This window comes from Leptodactylus fuscus, chromosome 2 (assembly GCF_031893055.1).
Source record: "Leptodactylus fuscus isolate aLepFus1 chromosome 2, aLepFus1.hap2, whole genome shotgun sequence".
Lineage (NCBI taxonomy): Eukaryota > Metazoa > Chordata > Amphibia > Anura > Leptodactylidae > Leptodactylus > Leptodactylus fuscus.
In genome coordinates this window covers 44,010,466-44,030,818 of record NC_134266.1, presented here as the reverse complement: position 1 = coordinate 44,030,818, position 20,353 = coordinate 44,010,466, and the positions used below count along the sequence as shown (strand labels likewise).

The 20,353-nt window shown below is 43.1% G+C and overlaps 1 protein-coding gene across 1 annotated transcript in view; it reads right to left on the bottom strand.

Moving 5' to 3' along the window:
* PRKX (protein kinase cAMP-dependent X-linked catalytic subunit) overlaps positions 1 to 20,353 on the bottom strand; it is a 123,199-nt gene that overhangs the window by 91,916 nt on the left and 10,930 nt on the right. The gene's annotated exons all lie outside the window — the stretch shown is intronic.

Genomic DNA, 20,353 nt, shown 5'->3' with positions numbered 1-20,353 from the left:
CGGACATCTGAGATTCAATTTTAAGCTCCATATTGTAAGAAGTAATACAATGTAGCACTGCTGTAAGATTTTTGTTCCAAACACTGGCTCACATAGGGATCCCTATGCAATTCTCGCTCAGCTGTTTCATCTGACTTGGGAGCCAGGTGGCAACCAGAGCACAATTTTAAGTGCTATTCCCCAGAGCACGGAGGTGTTGAAGTGCCGAATGTCAACAATGTTCACATGGTAGTCAGAGACGTCTGCTGTCAATTGTCAAAACTGCGGCTAAGAACATTATAAATAATAAACTACGGACACGGACCTTTTCATTCTGCACATTTAAGCATCATGAAGCGCTGTCATCTGCAAATATAGCTGACCTCTCACCAGAGCAATATACATAGTAGCAAGTCTAATGGCCATGGGAAGCCGAGTGGATCTGTCAGGTCTCGTACCATACCCTATCCAAGGGGAGCAGAGGATAGATGGGGATATGTTGAGCTCAGGGATATAGGATTTTCTATTATTTAATCCAGTATTTTCATGTGTAGGCTATTCAGACTTTATTACATAGACTGAGAGTCTTTCTTGTCCATACAGATTGATTGACTACTGACCTTGTATACAAACTCCTCCAGGAGAAGCAGCCAATCACTGTGTGTGGGCGGGGCCAGTAGGACTCTCAGGCTCTCTCTAGGAGTCCTGGCAGCAGATGAAAAACTTTTTATATAAAAAATGTATATACACTGTGAGAACGGTAGCTTAGTAGCGGCAATGGTGCGGAACCAACTAGTCATAAACAAGGACATAAAATGTAGCAAACAGGTTTATTTAGAAAAAAAAAAACCCCGCAAAATAAGGGTTAGTTCACACGAGTTAGATGAATTCCTTGAATTCCATGAATTCAGTGCAGTCCAATGGCTTCCCTTCACGGCATTCCGCTCCGGATTAGGCCTAAATGAATGGGCCGAAGCCTCGCACCGTGGTTGATTCAGCCACGGAATCCGTGGCAAGATAGGGCAGCTCGCTTCTTTTTTCCGCTACTAGCTAGTAATGGGAGCTATTTTTGGTAGCGGATTTTGAGGCGGATTCCGCGTCCAAATCCGCTGCCAAAAGACTCCATCTGAACTAGCCCTAAACCTTGACTTCAGGCACAAAAGGAGCAAAATAAAATACAGCCTTAATTTCAGGCAAAGGAGGCAAAACAAAACCCTGCTTGTCTGACAATAAGCACTAACTATACAGATGGCTTACTACCAGCCATACAAATCAACAACAAACCCCCCCCCCAAAAAAAAAAAAAAAAAAAAAAAAAACACACAGTACAGTCTCACCAGATTGTCAGTGTGTCAGGACAGACCCAGACGCCTCCTCTTGTTCCCAGGATCTGCCCTGAAGTGCAGACTATGCAGACTTATATGGCAAAGTAACGAGCCTAGGACCTACACTTGGGGCTGAAACCTACTCAAGACCGTACATATATCAGAAACCTGGGGCTGATATACCATGACTCCAGCACTCTGCCTGTCACCTTTTCACAACACCCGGACTCCATCTATGCTAAAGGCATTTCAGATTACTAAAGTCCTTGAGAAAGTCAATGCACCTTGAAATGTCAGTAGTCCAACTTTGTCTCTAGAACCTGGCTCGGAGTGCAATGGCCTCAATAAGTGAGTTTTATATAGACTGGGGAGTGCTGTCCTTTTACTTGCTAAGAATTTATGGGCTTTGATCCAGTCTGGTGCCTCCATGGTGGTTGGGTGCTGATCATGAATTGTGCTTGTTTGCGAGAGTCTATTCCATTCCCATCTATCAGGACAGCAGGACAGAAGCAAGCAATGAGCCATGTTATCTCTGTGGCTCCATACAGTCTCACGAAAACCGACCAGCAAGCTGTGGACTACCGTATATGATCGATCGCACATCATATACCCTGGACGAAAGTGATCTTTGTTGTGAAGAATACAGGCATTTACTAAAATAGACATGTCAGGAAAGATGACAGGTCCTGTTAAAGCAATGGAAAGAAAATGAAATGACAAGACTGCTGTAAAATGCATCAAAGCAATCTAGATCAAAGCAGATTGAAGTGACTTTCCAAAAGGCTAAATGCCATTTCAGGATCCACCCCAATGCACTGTACTAAAGCACCATGGAGTCCTATACAAATACTATTTACCTATACAGTGCGGCCCATCATTCTCTGCATTTGGTACATTTCAGCTCTGCTGTCAATGTGCTACCAGGTCTACACTATAAAAGATAGGGTTATAAAGGCACTAACAGCACAGCACGACTTACACTGTACTTCTCTATGGCGGTTTAGACTGAAATGCTTTATGTTCGCTTTTTTACCTCCAGGACATTTTTATTAAATTTGATATGACAGATTATATTGTATTTATTGTTGTGAAATGTAGGGACAGCTGTTGCCCTTTTCAGAATTAAGAAAATATCTTACTCCCACCAAGACTTATCACTTTCCCCTTTATTGTGCAAGCCAAGACTATTAGACCTCGGCTGCTTCATACACTGTTTGATGCGGAGGAGGAGAAGTAAAATCCGGAGTACTTAGTAAGCACAGAACTTTGGAGATCTCCATATGTCACATCTAGTTAGTTATCAACATGACAAACTCTTCCCATTGAATAGCACAAAGGAATAGGATTTTCGCACACAAATGTTTCAACTGCCATACACACGGTCACTCCACATGCACAATCAAACAAAGATACCCAAACTGAGATACACGCATCAGAGGATTAGATACGTGCCTCAGCACACAGTACCACATGCCGGAGGATTATTAATGCGCCTCCGCACACAGTACCACACGCCAAAGGATTAGATACGCGCCTCTGCACACAGTACCACACGCCAGAGGGTTAGATATGCCGATCAGCACACAGTACTACATGCCAGAGGGTTAGATACACGCCTCCGCACACAGTACAACACACGCTGGAGGATTAGATACGCACCTATGCACACAGTACCACACGCCAGAGGATTAGATATGCACGTCTGCACACAGTACCACACGCCAGAGGATTAGATACGTGCCTCTGCACACCGTACCACACGCTGGAGGATTAGTTATGCGCCTACGCACATAGTACCACACGCCAAAGGGTTAGATACGCGCCTCTGCACACAGTACCACACGCCGGAGGGTTAGATATGCGGATCAGCACACAGTACCACATGCCAGAGGGTTAGATACACACCTCTCCACAAAGTATCACACGCCGAAGGATTAGATACGCGCCTCTGCACACAGTACCACACATCAGAGCTTTACTCCAGGTATCCATAACAACCGATCACAGGTTTTTCACTGATATCCAAACTGAGATACACATGATCATATGACGCTTATGGGCACACACACAAATGACATACAAAATACACCAGTGGAAAAATGGGCAATTCTTATGGGGCTACTAAACAAACAAAAAATTAAATATACCCGATCGAAGCCAGGTCCTCCGGCTAGTATATCTATAAAACTGAGTTCCTGTCCGTCTGTTCTTTACGCATCTGTAGTATTAGGGACAACCGTCCACAACAACAGATTTCTCCTGTGACCAATTTGAATAAGCAAATTTCTGTTTCCAAGTCAATGTGCCGTGCGGTGACCCTGCAGGACATCAGTACTCGCCCACTATAAATACACCCCATTATCACAGCAGCTGTATATTAAGTATTTAAGAGGCCATTTCAATAGACTTTGTTTTTGTGAGAATTGACGGGAGTGTGGCCAAAATACATTCTTCACATGCCTGATGCTACGAATAGTCACCGCATATTCCACTGACAGAAGTGGTCACTTCAAAACCTCCATTCACCATAAACAGGTTAATTTTAGCTACTAATCGTCGACCATGTGATGGATCGGTGGTGGCCAGTAAGGGCTCAGGCTTCAAAACCATTCCAGTAGTTCCTAATAAACTCCTCATGTAAATTGAGACATCTTTATAAAATGTGTGATCCTCTAGGGTAGCTCCAATGTATCAGCGATTCGCAACAATCTGAGGCATTCTATTCTTTTTAGATGCAGATGTGTAATCATTTAAAATTCCCCTATGTAAAATATGTAGAAGAAACAGACTCTTAAAAATATCCTTCACTTTATGATCATGGCAGTCCAGCCACAGGGACCGGCACAAGTCCTAAGAATAAGTAGGCCACAGTGGTAGTATATCTCTGAATCTCCTCACAGCGGTGCTGCAACCTTCCCTAGTGCAAGGGCAAATGAAGGGGTAGTGGCCCCGAATCACCATTATATCCACTGCACCAGGGCAAGTCAAGGAGATGTGGCTAAGAATCACATGTATCCTGCACAGAAGAGCTCTAGTTCCCCTAATGTACAGGGAAACTGCAGGAGAGCCCCTTTAAAGAGAATGATCCCAGATGTGTCTACCAGGTGCCCAGAAATACTGTTGTGCAGATAAAGCAATGATAAAGGACCCAGACATGAGAAATATAAGCAGGGAAAGTGGGCCACGGGTCAGAAAAGGCGAATAGTAAAACCTATTATTGGGAGATTGCAATCCCAGACGCTCCCCTAAAGGTGAATGGAGCTCTGACCATTCATGGACACAGGCACTTCACACCGGAAGTCTTCAGATTTATATACAGACCTATTGGAGGTTTATCTTGAGAGATTCCCTATGAATTACAACCCCATCATATACGGCATTAGTGAGATACCTTCCATAAGAACCCTCCATATGTCCACAACGTGTCTACAGCAGCAAAGACCATACAACTCAAGTTTCTCAACCCAAAGTTTCTTGCTAAATTTATGGGATGAATATGCAAATCCGCCTTCCATGATGTAATTAGGAAGACAGTTGCTGCCTCATTGTTGCAAACCAATAGAGGGCGCTCACTGGAATGTGCAAGCCTGTCTTAAGACAGGATTCCAGTGAAATAACCCAATAATGGCTGCTCCCTTTAGCCTCATGCCCGACCTTCCAAGAGGCCTTTGTTTAGCAATGACGCTGGGATTATTACCAGGTTATAGTCTCTCAATCGAGGACAGCTGTTTCAATCTGGTTGGATCTCATCAGCCCGATGTAGAGAGGATTATAACCTGGTAGAGGTGAGAGGGTTAGACAGGGTTCGGGGGATATTGTCACTCCTTAGGGAGAGACCACCATATAGGTGTGTGGAGACTTGTTAAGCCTTTAGCACTCCACTTTGCAAGGAACTATGGGATGAATATGCAAATCCGCCTTCCATGATGTAATTAGGAAGACAGTTGCTGCCTCATTGTTGCAAACCAGATCCAAACAGATCCAACCAGATCCAACCAGATCGAAACAGCTGTCCTCGATTGAGAGACTATAACCTGGTAATAATCCCAGCGTCATTGCTAAACAAAGGCCTCTTGGAAGGTCGGGCATGAGGCTAAAGGGAGCAGCCATTATTGGGTTATTTCACTGGAATCCTGTCTTAAGACAGGCTTGCACATTCCAGTGAGCGCCCTCTATTGGTTTGCAACAATGAGGCAGCAACTGTCTTCCTAATTACATCATGGAAGGCGGATTTGCATATTCATCCCATAGTTCCTTGCAAAGTGGAGTGCTAAAGGCTTAACAAGTCTCCACACACCTATATGGTGGTCTCTCCCTAAGGAGTGACAATATCCCCCGAACCCTGTCTAAGCCTCTCACCTCTACCAGGTTATAGTCCTCTCTACATCGGGCTGATGAGATCCAACCAGATCAAAACAGCTGTCCTCGATTGAGAGACTATAACCTGGTAATAATCCCAGCGTCATTGCTAAACAAAGGCCTCTTGGAAGGTCGGGCATGAGGCTAAAGGGAGCAGCCATTATTGGGTTATTTCACTGGAATCCTGTCTTAAGACAGGCTTGCACATTCCAGTGAGCGCCCTCTATTGGTTTGCAACAATGAGGCAGCAACTGTCTTCCTAATTACATCATGGAAGGCGGATTTGCATATTCATCCCATAGTTCCTTGCAAAGTGGAGTGCTAAAGGCTTAACAAGTCTCCACACACCTATATGGTGGTCTCTCCCTAAGGAGTGACAATATCCCCCGAACCCTTGCTAAATTTAGTAAGAAAACAACACTACCTTTTTTAAAACCTATGTAATAAGCCTACAGCTTATACAGAAGAAGGAGGTGATGAATCTTCACTAGGTCTCCTAAACATTTAGGACATCATCGTGTTAGTGCCTCTCTCGTCATCAGCCGCCATTTCACATGGCACTGAAGCTCTAAACAAGGTAGGAGGTCACCACTGTAGATATTCCACCAGCTCGGGGATAATTGATCCCAATGCCTCCACAACAGTACCGGCATCATCGCCTTACTCCCTAATGAAGACATTCTGGTATTAGTGCCAGTGCCTGCGCTATATTCCCACCGGTGAGCTGTTCTTTTCCTTTAGGGAAAGAATGTGAAAAAGCTGTTTCACAGTAGATGCGTACCTCTAAAACACCGCTATACGTGTGAACAGTCCTAATTCTCAGAACTAGAAATGAAGTGGGATCCAAAGAAATTTGAAGTGACTTGGATGGATCGTGAATAGTGGCGACTTCCAACTTTGTGGAAGTTGAAGTCAAATAGAAAGTCCCACCTATGCTTTTATAATCTGGATCATAAAGCGAACCTTAAAAGGAGTCCACAACCAACAAAATCTCTTTTACACCACTTACATACCGCTGCGGGGAAGGGGTGTGGTGAAATAGAGAACATGCCTTTAGGCTGGTTGCAGATGACTGTGCTGCAATCGGCCTATTGTGAATTAAAAGCACGGGCTGCACACGGAGATGTCCCCGTGTGCCGCCTGTGCACGGGCCACAAAATAGGGCAGGAATAGGACCTGTCCTATCTGATGCAGCCCCGCCTGTCGATCCGCACATGGGACCGTGATAATCACGGTCGTGTGTACAGGCCCATAGAAAAGAATGGGTCAGTGTGTTATATGGCTATATGTGAAATACAGATATAGCACACTGACCCACACCGTGGTCGTGTTGAAGGGGCCTTATTGTGTGCAATCTTGCTCCTGAAAAATTCTATTCATCAAAATTTGTACTGTCCTGAAAATGGAGGTATGATCACTATGCCACTAACCTCTCCTAAAATAGCTTATAAGGGGTTTAGAAGGGATTTTTCCAGCGGTAGACTCCCTTTAAGGGTCGCCCTCAGTCTTATTTACATGTGCACCATTTTCCTGGTCATCTTTTTCTAACTACTGATTCTCCTGTAGATTTCTTTTCCAGCACTGACTTTCTTGGTATACTCCGGGGTTGAGGGAGAGAGTAGCAGCCTGAACCAATGAGGAGACAGGAGGCGTGTCTCAGACTCCCTGTAGGCACTGTAGTAAGGCAGGGCCGTGATTTGTGACTAAAGAAAAGTAGCCAAGGAGTGACATCTGAGGAAAATAGACCATAGTCCCCTGAATTCACCGCTGTAAGGATCTTTATGGGGCTTCTAACAGCATGATTCTAATGTAGAATATAATGTGGGCCATTCATCAAGACCGCCGTTTCATATGCTAGTCTTAATAAAGGCCCTGACATGCTCAGGCACACCGAATTTCTCAAGATGCTCACGTCCTTGTGCCAGAGTGGAAATGTAGGCCAGTCAACGAGTGTAAGTTTCCAGTATAAGGGGCTGGAATAGGGGATGTGGTGCATCTTTACGGCAAGAAAGGGCCTTGCACCAAAGATGCGCCATATTATTACCTGTCTACACCAAGAAACTACCATACATGGGCTGATAAAAGCCCCACACTGGGTTAAAACAAAAAAAAAAAAATGCTGGATTATACAGCTCTCTTTTAACATGTTTCTTAGATTGGAGTGGAAGCGTCTCCCAATAAATCCAGAAGAGATCATCACACAAGGCTGTGTATACAGTAACCTTAGACCTAGTTCACACAGGGCAAGGGTGGCGTATTTTGGTCCTGATTTTGACGCGAGAAGCCACGTCAGAATAGGACCAAAACACGACTGCTGCGACTTCCGACAGTCACGGTTCCCCACTCCGGAGTAGACCCAACTGACTGGGCCTAGTCCGGAACGTGCAGACGCCGCGGCTGAATCTGCTGCGGAATCCAACTGAAGAAAGGGCAGCTCGCTTCTTTTCACGGAAAAAAGAGCGCAAGCGGTCCACATAGACCGCTATTGTGAGGGGGCAGATTATGACATGGATTCAGCGCCAAAATCTGCACCTTCTTGCCCTGATGCATCTGTAGGTGGCCACTGTTAATTCCTTCCAAGACGCTGTAACAAGCCTGCCTATGTTTAATTAAGATGAAACATCCCATCTACCCTCAGTCTACCACATTGTAGGCCGTGGTCCATCACATGACAGTGATATTGCTAATGCACAGTCTAATAGTCATTATGACTGACTCCTATTCCACAGATACGGCTTCTTTGAGACCTGATAATGTACAGACTCATAAATACTGGATGAGATCACATAACCGTTGTCTGCACTGGGTAGGTGATAGAGGATATCCCCTTTATAAATAAGCTGTGAAGATAACTCTGCCGTGGAACAAAGCTCTAAAACCGTCTGCAGTTATACACAACATAGTATGGAGTAAGGAGGTAATCGAGATCTAAGTTACAGGTTTAATTCCCAAGTCATTTCTGGAGATAAATAAAGGCCCAGCCAGACATTCAGGGCTATTATTGACAACAAGTGTACCTAGGAAAGATAGTTCCCATTAACAGCCCTGTCTAATAGTTTGGTTGTCCACTGAGCGCCAAATCGGGTGCCACTTAATTTCTGGACCCAATGCCAAATCTGTAATGGGGTCCCTACCTACCTTGTGCCATTCAGAATAAAGCACAGGGATTAATAGTGGCTGCTACCACCCTATCAATGATCATGAACGAGTGCAAAGCGACACAGTTTGTCATTGATCAGCACTTATTAAAATTATTTTACAAAAGTCTGTGTTCTACCTCAGATACTGTAGCTGTTTTGCTCTGACCCCTCCATATATGTTCAGCATTCATGTGTTAATGGGAGAGGAGTATAATCTACCACTAGCTGGAGAGGAGACCACATAACATATAGCTGATATGGGTCCACAGTAGGGTAAACGGTTCTTAGCAGCTCCGGTCTGCCCATTGTAAATATAATATACTAGCAGGAGGACCCGGCTTCACACGGGTATATTTCATTTTTTGTTTGAGTAGCATTCCCATAAAAATTGTCCTGTTTTTCCATGGTATATTTTGAATGTCGTTTGTGTGTGTCCATAAGCGTCATGTGATCATGTGTATGTCAGATAGGATATCAGTGAAAAACCTGCAATCGGTTGATATGGATACCTGGAGTAAAGCTGTGTGAATGTGACCTTGTGTAACAGTGTCATCAACAGCACCCCTCCCCTTTAAAACTGACCTACAGCAGTGAAGAAAAATCATTGGGTTCTGGAAACCTGGATTAAAGCTCTGATGTGTGTTGAACTGTGTATCTAATCCTCCGATGTGTGATACTGTGTGCTGAGCTGTGTATCTAATTCTCTGATGTGTGTATCTCAGTTTGGATATTAGTGTTGGATACACCTGGAGTAATGCTGTGTGCATGTGAAGTGATCGTGTGTAGAGATGAGCAAGTACTGTTCGGATCACCCGATCCGAACAGCACGCTCCATAGAAATGAATGGATGCACCTGGTACTTCCGCTTTGACGGCGGCCGGCCACTTAACCCCCCGCATGCCGGCTACGTCCATTCATTTCTATGCGAGCATGCTGTTCGGATCGGCTGATCCGAACAGTACTCGCTCATCTCTAATCGTGTGTATGACAGATGGAATATGAGTGAAAGACTTGCAAATATGTATTGACTAATGCATGTCATTGTTTTGGGAATACTGTATCTCAGAAACGGTACATCCCAGGGAGTTGAGGCCTGGTCTAAAACCTTCCTGGACACCTAATGTATCTTTGTGCCAAATTTTGTGAAGATCGGTCCAGTCGTTTGATCGCGCATAGAGAACAGACAGACAAACTAATATATAATACTTATATTGTACTGATCTTGAGTTAGAGCTTGTATCATGAACCAGAGCTACATTAATATTTCTATTGGCTTCAGATCAAAATACTCAGTTATTTCCTTGAATCATGTCTGCATAAGGTGTGTCATGGTGATCCGCATGCTGGTAATTGTAGTTTTTACATTAGATACTATACAGTACACTAAAGGCCTCCACACATAGCAAAATCAAAGGAATCTGACAATTTCGGTGTAGCCGGTCAACTATATGATATGTATGGCGGGACTCTTTAAAGGAAGTATCAGGCTTACTGTATTTCAATACAAGATCCTTTGATTCTCCGAGTAGATACGCCATTGTCAGAGGTGCCTAGCAGCAACATACTCCCCAGGGAAGCTGAAAATGTCTCTCTCGATGAAAGATGGAAATAACCTTGTCAAAGTAGGTCATCAGAAGTCCTCATCGATAATACAAGACTTGTCTTTTTACAATACACTTAACTAAACATAGTGTACTGACATACTTCAAGGGTTTTTGAGGCTTTATACTTGATAGCCTATCTTTAGGACAGTTCATCACCGATAGATCGGCTGGTGTCAGACTCCAGCATTCAGGCATGTGCTGGAGCCTCTTCAGTACTCACTAAGCACAGCGCTGTATAGCAGTTGGTTGCACATGATTACAGCTCAGTCCATTCACTTGAATGGGACTGAGCTGCAATTAGACCATGATTTCATATAGGCTATGAAACGGCAGCTGATCCGCAGGTGTTCTGGGTGTCAGACTCCTAAGGATCTTCAATGTGACATATAAAAATAAAAATGAAAAAAAAAAAAGAAATAAAATAATGTGTATGTTGTGTGTGTGTGTGTGTGTGTGTATATATATATATAAATTTTTATTTTAAGAGTGTGGTTAGTCAGCAAAGGACTAAAGCTTCCCATAAATATCAGATTGGCAAAAAGCAACGGCTCCTTCTGTCCGAGGCATGTTCTTGGAGGAAGAAAATCAGATCAAATAGTCCCCCAATGTGGGACTATTAAAGGATTATCTTATCTTTATTTCCCCTATATTACTTTATTGTCTTTATAAATATGTACTGCGATTTTAATATTCATGACCTATTGATACCACCCCTGTCAATTGTCTAAAGAGAGCATTGTGGACCCTGTACTGAATACGAGGGTCAGCACTGTATATCGTATAGTAGACGTGCCTAGAATACGCTTGAATGTAACTGAGTGGAGAACAGGCCGAGGGACTCTTCATATAGCTGCTCGCTGAGGGCGCTGGGTGTTCTTCCGATACTGAAACTATCATAAAGCCAGCTCATTATTAATATCCATGAAAAACCTTTAAGAAGGGTATACAAATTAAATACATTTCTATTATATCCAAAGCATATGGTAGGAAAGTCTGACTGATTTCCAGTTTCAGATCATCCTCCCTGTCCCGTCCTGATCATACATGTCTTTATATCCACCATGAAGAAGCGGCTAGACTTGGGAGTGTCCTGTATACCTTGCAGGTGACACTGAACATGGCTCTGACACACACATGAATAGATGTCCCTTTGTAAGTGGAGAGCAATTTAATTGAACTTGGTACAATTAAGTGTGGGAGGAAACGCACGTTGCAAAAACAAGAACCAAGGCTATAATTAGACGAATGACTTCCTAAACCAGGTAACAAGAGTAATACCTGAACATCTCCTCCTGGAAACATGGGAAACCTGTTCACAAATACAAGATGGGCCTGTCTAACACAAAGTGAGGAAGTAAAGCAGCTGCTCGGCCTCCTCTGCACAATAGTTACTGTACTTCCTCCATGAACAGATGTACAGATGCAACCGTTGTGATAACATGCAAGCAGATTGCAACATCAAAGCTACTGTCGTACATATGCTAAATCACAAGGTTTTCCTATCTTATAGAGAACCCATCATCGGGTTTATGGTGTCTGAACCTGCGGCATGAGAGTCATCTTATGACAAACCTATCATTTCACATGAACGCAGCAGTGTTTCAGGGAAAACAGAGTTTAGGGGGCAAAAAAGTTGAAAGTTCTCTCATGGTGCCCAGACTACTCTCTCCGTGCCCAGAATCTTTTTTAGACCCATACATTTTCTACAACACTCCAGCCTGAAACATCCCTGTCAGGATTTCACACTGCCTATGGTATGGGCAGCCTAGAATAATGGGTTCTCTATCAAGCATGACTATCATCAGAAATCTTGTTTGACGTATAGAACTTTATGGGAATGCAGTGCAAGGTGTGATGTATAGTATAGGATCTGTGCCGGTACTGTATGCTTCTGCGCTACTTGGTATATGTGGGATATTTATTGGGCTGTAATCCAGTTTTCTGGCCCCTTAAATGTTCATTACATGACAAAAAATAAGCAAAGCTATTTTATAGGACCCCCCTCCCCCCATTGACTTCTGTTTGTTGTAATAATGCATAAAAAGTAGGGCCTATTCAGATTAGACAAAAAAAAGTTATCCACGTGACGCCACCCCTTTACAATTACACTAAGGGAACTTATTAAGAGTAGCCATCCATAAGACATACGGTAATATATAACATCCATAATATTCATTCCCCGCCAGATGCACGACAAGCCAGGGTAAGGGCTAGTTCACACAGTTTTTTGCAGGCGAATTTTGACGCGGAATCCGCCTTAAAATCCACCTGCAAAAGCAGCTCCCATTGACTTTTATGGGAGGAAGTAAAGCCAATATTTTACCATTAAGTACATAATCATGCATATTATTTCATCTATTAAAATGTATAGCCTGACATTTGTCTCCATTACCAACTTCAACATAAAATAATTACGCTATTAATAACATTACATAATGAATTAGACGTATAGTTTGTTACATATTTACTTTCATAGGAATTCAATTCACTAGCTTTTTAATAAATTAGAGGGTCTTTACTGCATACGATTATCTGTGGCTGTCAGACATTTATGAAGGAGTCAGGATTGGAGCAGGAAAAAATAAAGAAGTCAGAATTGGAGGTTAGGCCTACCAACTCCACAGTCCTCATAACCACATCTTAGGCTTGAAAGATTGAGGTAAGAATACCCCTTTAAGTTTACATTAGACACATGAGGCACCAGTTAACAGCATGAGAACGTCAGGGACGTCAGGAAGCCGGCTGATCTGGTTCAGTAAACTAGAAAATCTGGTAATCCCACCAAACAGAGAACATGACAGAATGATAGATGCCCCGTCCTGGAAAGGACACACACACACAGCACGCATAAAATGTATGTATATATGAGATCTATCCATCCAAGAGCTATCTAATTGAATAACAGAAACAACATAGAAATCCACTGAGTAATAACACACCATATAAAGTTCTTAAATCCATACAGTGTGTACTGTAAGATTTTTGCCATTGCTTTTGACAGTCCTTAAAGGGATTCTATCGGGCGTCCCCAGTGCTGTTCAAAAACTCTCCAGCGACTCCTGTCTTCTTCTCTGCTTCCTCTTTCACGCTCCCATCTCATCTTGGTCCAAAAGCGCCAATTGCGCATGTCTGTTGGCCGAACAGGAGAAGCCACAGGAAAATGGCCGACGGACATGCGCAGTCAACACTTTTGGACCAAAACATATTTGCGAGAGAAGAGGCGGAGGTAGAGAAGAAAACAGATGCGTCACTGGAGAGTTTTCAAGCAGCACAGGGGACGACCCCAGTGCTGCGAGAAAACTCATTTACATAAGGAAGAAAGGAGATATTTCTCAGGAACGGCGGTGCGGATCAGAATAATAAAGGTAAGTGAAGAATCACCTTTCTTAAGGCTATTCCTACATGTATTTAGTATAAAAAGGGTATTCTAATGATAGAACTGTTATGAATAATGAAAATGAACAACACCCATTAAAAATATGGGGCAAAGCCTGTCCATATACATCATCATCATCATAGAAGGGAACTGCTTCTTGTAAGACCCCGTCTATAGCGGTGAAGAAGCCGTCCAAACATTTATTACATAGACGGCCATTCATTTGCCTGGCTCTAAAAACCACACAGCAAGATGGTAGCGGATGCCAACATACACAAGTGAATCAGCAATTTTCTGGGAATCTCAAAGGCCAGAATGTCTTATATATTTAAGGAATTTTCTATTATGAGATGATCCCTTTTAGTAAACGTTATATAAAGAGACACAGGACATATTACAGTGATCTGGCAATTCATTAGGAGCCCTATCTCGGGGTACTTTTTAAAAATATGTGAAATGCCGCTTTAAAATGTGCCGGAACAAGTTGGGGGTGTTTATTGGTAAACATGCCCTAAGGGGATCTGAGGGGTCACATTCACTTTTAGTACAAAGACCAGGACAAACAAGCTTTAGGCAGAGATACTGGGCTGCGAACTTCTGAGGATTAGAAAAAAAACTTAGTTTATAAAACACATAGAAAAACAAAGAGTGAGAAATAACTTGAAGAGTTGGGATGTTTCTACTCAGTGGGCAGTACCACCATTTGGGCAGTTGGCAGCCAATAAACAGAGACTAAATCTAAAGCAAGAGCTATTCAGAATAATAAAAGGACAACATAGGATCAAAAAGGACATTTAGGCCTTATGTACATGACCAAACACAGTCGGTGAACGTAGTCAGATGACACTTGGAGCAACATCCGTGAAGCATTCACATCTATGGGGACTTCTGATCTGTTCAGACCTGCTTTATAATTGTCAGAGTCATTGGAAAGGAATGGATCAGAAACATGTACATGAATACATCATGGACAGCATTCAGGTGTCACTCCGAGTGTCATCCAACTGCATTATGGTGCATACTGGCCCCCACATTGGATGAACACTCAGTCGTGTGCATGAGGTCTTACACTACATCCAGTGAAGGTGATAAATGATCACTGGGGGAAAAACACATACTCACCTGTCCCCAATGCTTCTCACCATGGTCCAGTCATGCTGCTCCAATCGGTGGCCTCAGCAAAGGACAGAGGACGTCAGTAACTTTCATGTCCCCTATCCTTTCCTTAGGTCGTTGATTGACCTCAGTGGTCATGGAGCGGTGGGGACCTCCGTCATGAGCAAAACATGATGGAGGTCCCCCCACAGCTCCATGACCACTGAGGTCAATCAACGACCTAAGGAACAGACACGGGATGTCACAGTAACTGACGTCCCCCATCTTTCGCTGAGGCCACCATTCGGCCTCCGCACTCATGTGCAGAAGGGGACTTCCGGCAAAAGAAAATACCGGAGAAACAGTACCGGACCGCAATGGGAGGCACCAGAGACAGGCGAGTATTTTTGTTTTTTCCACCTTTCCCAACCAGATATACAAAATAAATAACTAAATAAATACATTTATCCTGGACAACCCCTTTAAAGGCCTGGGGGGGGGGGGGGACAAATCAATAACAGGTCCCCCATTCCTCTGTCATTCTTAAAGCATGTGTCTTATTGCCTTTGGACCTCGAACTCAGCAGGACTCAATTGAGACTTGATATTTTTGCATCCTCCCCCCCCCCCCCCCATCCCACATCCCATAGATACATCACCGGCTATACTCTAATAGAATATACATCTTAGATGATAATTACCTTTTAAGCTCACAGTCAAACTACTATATAGAAAGTTTTTTTTGATAACTTACATAGTATACGGGGCTGTGAAGACGGCGTTTAAGTCAAAACCAATTTTTGGGTGAAGTCAGACAAAAAAACAGTTACCGACTCTGGCCGCTAAATAAAAATGTTAATTATTTTATACAATAATAAATTGTATAATTAGAGGCATATTTTGTTGCACATGACTCTACAAGCTAGCCAGCCCCTCGAATATCCTAGAATTTAGAATCTATTTTATTGATAATCTACAGATCATACAACTACAGTATCAATATTGCGGGACTAGACTAGTACTATGAGACAGTACCGGTACGGATAGTCTATTCGCGTTCCTGGTTTATAATATCCAGCACTGCGCCGGTTCAGCGTTCTGGTACATGGCACACAAAGATAAGGATCAGCATCTGCTGTTTAAATACTAGATGATGTGTTACATGTCTGTTCTCCAAATCCAGTCCTCATGAGTCACGCGCGGGCCAAGTTTTTAGGGCAGGAGATATTTAAACATATTGCTTCGTGATACACACAGCAAAGATAATTAGTGTAATGTGGAAATCTTGGCACTTCTCCGGTCACTCAGGGCTGTCGGATGGTCTTGCTGCTTTAAAAAAAAAACAAAAAAACAAAAAAAAAAAAACAAAAACACAGACTAATCTACTAGATGGAATCGCAACACTACATTCCTTTTAAGGTGTGGAGAAGGGATCTACAATTTTTAAATGAATTTGTTAAAAAAAATATATACACAAATGTATCACTTTTCTTCTTCGTTTTCTCTATTTTATGTTAGCATCCTTGGTGTCCAAACATTCAGTGGGTGGCGTACAACCATAAAGAGATGCTGGCGCTACTACTGGGTTATAACAGGGGCTACCGAACCGATTCTGCTGTGAGGAAGATAATATCTAGAGATGAGCGAGTACTGTTCGGATCAGCCGATCCGAACAGCACGCTCGCATTGAAATGAATGGATGTAGACGGCACGCGGGGGGTTAAGCGGCCGGCCACCATCAAAGCGGAAGTACCAGGTGCATCCATTCATTTCTATGGAGCGTGCGGTTCGGATCGGCTGATCCGAACAGTACTCGCTCATCTCTAGTAATATGCCAAACAGCATAACTAGCAGAGTAAGGCCCCTTGCAGACAACCATGGCCGTGGTCAGTGTGCTATCCATGTATTTCACAGATAGCACACTGACCCATTCATTTTTATGTATGTGGGCCGACACTCCGGGCCACAAAATATAGAACAAGTCCTAGTTCAGTCCCATATTGGGGCCCTGCTTCCGTGGCTCCTATTTAATAAAAGGGGCCACGGAAGCACAGCTCATGCATGGGCAGCACACAGGGGGCATCCCCATGTCCCATGTGTTCCACCTGTGCTTTTAATTAACGGCTGACCGGTTGCAACACGGCCATCTGTAATCAGCCTCAGGCCCGGTTCACATTTGCGTTCGGTATTCCATGTGGGGAGTCCGCATGGGGACCCTCCAAACGGAATACCAAACGCATTGACAAGCGGTGAACACTTAAAGCACACAGATCCCATACACTATAAAGGGGTCTGTGTGTTTTCCGTACGGGTCATTCGGAGAGGAAAGTAGCTCATGAAGTACTTTCCTCTCTGCATGATTTGCACAGACACCGCGTGGCAAACACATGGACCCCATTATAGTCTATGGGGTCCGTGTGCTTTCATAAGCTCACCACTTGTCAATGCGTTCAGTATTCCATTCAGGGGGGTCCCCATGAATACCGAACGAAGATGTGAACCAGGCCTAAGTGTTGGAAACAAACTATTGAATAGTGGAAGCGTTTAGGGACCACAAAGTGGTAGACGGCGTAAAGCTACAGAGCAGGGTCTCCATAGCTAAATAGCGGTATTGAACCCTTACATCAGTAAGCACATGAAGTGGGGTAAAGCACAATGTCACCACTGCACTCTGGAGCAATGGCAATGGGTTTTATTGAGTGACAATATACACTTCCCCTATCTGACAGCCTGATGGATAAGTATGGGTTTGGCAAATCCCAGGAAAACGTTACGTGCCTGCGTTGTATCACATTTAGTGTAGGGTAGACGATGGAGTTGTTTTTCAGTGGTTGACGCAAGTCTCTTATTTGCACTAAGTGGAAGTCTTAATGCTACAAAGTACCAAGACATTTTAGACAATTCCATACTTCCGTTTTTGTGGGAATAGTTTGGGGAAGGCTCTTTACTGTTCCAACATGACTGCGCCCCAGAATACAATGCAGGATCCATAAAGGCACAGTTGGGCGAGATTGATGTGTAAGAAATTTACTTGCACAGAGCGCAGAACTCAACCCCATCAAATACCTTTGGAATAAACCAAGATGGAGATTTAGAGGCAAACACTCTCATGCAACATGTTGGACCTCACAGACACTTGCCTGGATTAATGGACAAAAATTCCCACAGACACATTCCAGAATCTTGTAGAAATCCTTCTTTTAAGAGTGGAAGCCGTTTTATCTGCAAGAGGGAACCAACTCCATATTAATGCCTATGGATTTAACCTGGCATGTCATAAACCCTCCTGTAGGTGTTATGTGTCAGCGTCCTAATACTTTTATCCATATACTGTATATTAACACTTCCCAGCCGCAGCCATTTTTCAGTTTTCATTTTTTTACTATTCCGCATTCCAAAAGTCGTAACTTTGTTTTTTATTTTTCTGCTCACAGAGCTGTATGAGGGCTTAATCTTTGCTAGACAACTTTTACTCTGTAACCAGACCTTTTAACATCCCATCCGATGTACTGGAAAGTTAGGAAATAGTCTAGATGCAAGAAAAACATTTTGCACAGCTTTGAGTTTTACTTTTGTATTTGTTCTAGGGAAGGGGGGGGGGGTGGAATCAAAATTTTTATCTTTAAAAGTTCTTTTTACACCCCTTAAGGGTCTTGAACTACTATTATACTCTTGTGACCCCAGAGTAAAATTAGTGGGGGCCTAGGGGAGGTGAGTAACCATAAGGTGCAGGTTCTCATCCTCTTCGAGCTTCCTGAATGGAGTCAGGGACCAATAAGGCCTTTGATTGGGCCTCAGTGGTCACATGGATAACTCCGGCTTCATGACACATAGATGCAAGTTGGAAGAGGCCCGAAGGAGACGGGACTGGCACCAGAGCCAAGGGGAGGCAAGCAACAATGTTTATTATGTTTACTAACATTCTCTGGCCCTCTTCTGAAGAGACCCCAGAGTAAAATAGTAGGTTGTGGGTGGCGAATCTCAAACTACCATATAAAGGAGGCTCTAACCATGGCACGTACCCCTGTGGATATCAGGGCACTTACACATACTGCAGGTAGAGACACATTGGTGTAGAGGACTGCTCTAACCTCAGAAGCTTGCACCATCTGAATGTGACACTTTGACTGTACCATTTCAGTCCGTGAAGCCATAACAGCCCGCAACCATTGGCCAACAGGGATGTGTAGACTATGGGGGAGATTTACATTGTGTCTAAGTTTTACCCAATGCAAATTTATAGTAGACAGTCCTAAACTGCTGCAGCTTTATCCAACGGTCTGGTGTATTATTAGACTGCCTACTTATATATGTGCCATTACCCTTATATATAGCCTTCCCTTGCCCAATGACTTTCAATAGGTAAAGCTTACAGAAGTTTTACATTCATACTCATCGGCTTCTAACTTTCCAGAGCCAACCCTTAGACCTTGAAAAGTTTCAACCTAATCTCATATGTATGGCATTTGCCTTTTTGGTGTTGTTTGTGCTGAAATCACATAGTTTTTGTTGTACGTGTACTAGTTTTATGTTTTGGAGTAAGCACGAGATATGTTTTTTGTATCACTCCTTTATTTTGCATGTGATTAAGATCCTTTTCACTCGATCCTTCCACAATCTTCCAAGACTGTGAGCCTGGACTTACATATTCAGGCTTAGTTATTGCTGTTTTTTTGAAGACAAAATCAGGTATGGACCATAAAGGGAGAGAAATGGTTAAAGCTACATTTACACAGTTCAGTTCACAGGTTTTTTGAAAAAAATAAAAATAAAAAATGTGGTTCTACATAAATATAGAATTCAGTTTTCAAAAGCAAATGTGGTTTGTATGTAAACTAAACCTAAAGGATAGGTGCTACTTCTTTATTCACTCCATTCCTGGATTTTGCTTAACACACTGCATGCATAACCTTGAAGAAGTCAATGCTAAGGAATACATTTTAGCCAGGTGAGTTACTTAGTTGAGGCAACACATAATTTTTCCATAGGTATAGATTCTCTTTAGACAATGTAATCCGAGGCATGTTGTTTCCAGTTGTAAATCTCTTTGCTAAATCTTAGACTTACAAATAGTCATATGCTTTACTCAAACAAAGACACACTGCAGGATCATTTAGTTCTCTGTGTGAAGTGATGTTGATAATACGGCCTGGCTAAGGTTGGAGGACACGAGGAGGGGGGTCACAGCATGTAGATATAACAGGCAGAAACGTTTTTTGCAGAGGTGGGGGACATATGCAGCTATCATGATAACATGTGGTAGTTCTTTGGTAGGTAGTGAGATCTCCCGCTCACAGCTGATAGTTCGGTATCTTGCATCAGTGCTATTGTCCATTAACCACAAAAAATGCCCCAAATGTCCTTCATTACAAGCCCTCCTCCTTTCTTCTTACCACTGTGTTCTACTGCCCAAGGAAGTCTGAAGCCATCCAGGTAGACATGGTGCTGCTCTCTTGCCAAGCTTCCATAAACTCAT